Raw genomic sequence first — 1,326 nt, 5'->3', positions numbered from 1 at the left:
CTCCCCCCCTCCCCCCCCCCCTTTTTTTTTAAGACGAAGGATTCTAAGAAGAAAAATCGTGCCCAAACCTTCTTTTCTGTGTGATTTTATACTTCCTAGACAAGTGGGGTTTGTCACTTGGGAGGAGGATTCCAGGAGAGCCCACTAGAGTGCCAGGCACATATCCCACCTCACATGCATAAGCATGACAACTTTTCCCAAAGATGCCATTACAGCTACACTACATTTTACTACTTTACTATGTTTTCTTTGGTCTAATTCTATTACTTTTAATAATACTAGAAAGTAATGACTAGTCAAAATGTAATCAAGTACATATGTGAATCTTGACTGAAAAGCAATAAAATTCACTATGGACTCAGTTCTTTGTGTACAAAAAATAGGAGAAAACAAAGAAATCCCACAAGTCTTCAGTGGAAGTTTTTCCTGACAAAGAGCCACACAATTAGGCTGTGATCCATGATTTTTGATATCCTCTGGACTTTTAAAGAAATTGTTGGCAAAAATGATCTGCCAGAACAGCATACAATTCATTATGCCCTTGTTTTCTGCTGCTGAAGTACAGACTGGACCTATTTCCTTGTTTTCTGCAAGATTGTGGTGTTAGTGTAAGAAGTACCTAAACTCAAACAAAATATGTCTGAAAATGTTTTTGGCTCCATTTTTTGGAGTTATCCAATTTTAATGATGAGAAACAAGTCTTGCATTGCTGTAAAACTCTGTGAATTGATTCTCCACTTACATTTCTGCATTGCTATGCAGTGGTAGTGGCAAGCCGAACAGGTTTTTGGTATTAAGGTCCACAAGGGAAAGGAAAACTGCTACACTAATGCCGAGGTAGAGATTATTGCATTTTTTTATTGTACACTGCATGTAACACAAACGACAAAGATGTCATTCATACTCATATAAGGAGACATGCAACCAGACCATTCCTGAAATGAGCATTCCTCCTCCTTGCCAGATGGGAGCTGAGGTGGAAAGTCACAGGAGTATGACAAGCTTGTCTCTCTATCGCAATTCCTGAGTATGAGTTGTAATAAAAATATGCCAACTAACTTTTTTCACTTGGAGTTGGGTAGCCACCCTGAGAAATACTCAGCTGAGATAAAGGATGCACACAGGATCAGTGTCTAAGCTTCTCCAGTTACTGGGAGCATGAAGGGCCAGGAGACAGGAGTCCTCTGCCCTGTCCTCCCATCACTACCTTGGGCCAGAGAGATTAGCGATCCCTCTTGAATTACCGAGGTAATCCTGACTAATTCAGTCCTTTCTGACTGAAGTAGGACAGTCAGTACAATTCCACATTATGCCTCTACATTCCTG

This window comes from Buceros rhinoceros, unplaced genomic scaffold (genome assembly GCF_000710305.1).
Source record: "Buceros rhinoceros silvestris isolate BGI_N320 unplaced genomic scaffold, ASM71030v1 scaffold9788, whole genome shotgun sequence".
NCBI classification, from domain to species: Eukaryota; Metazoa; Chordata; class Aves; order Bucerotiformes; family Bucerotidae; genus Buceros; species Buceros rhinoceros.
Note: the sequence above shows the minus strand (reverse complement) of the source record.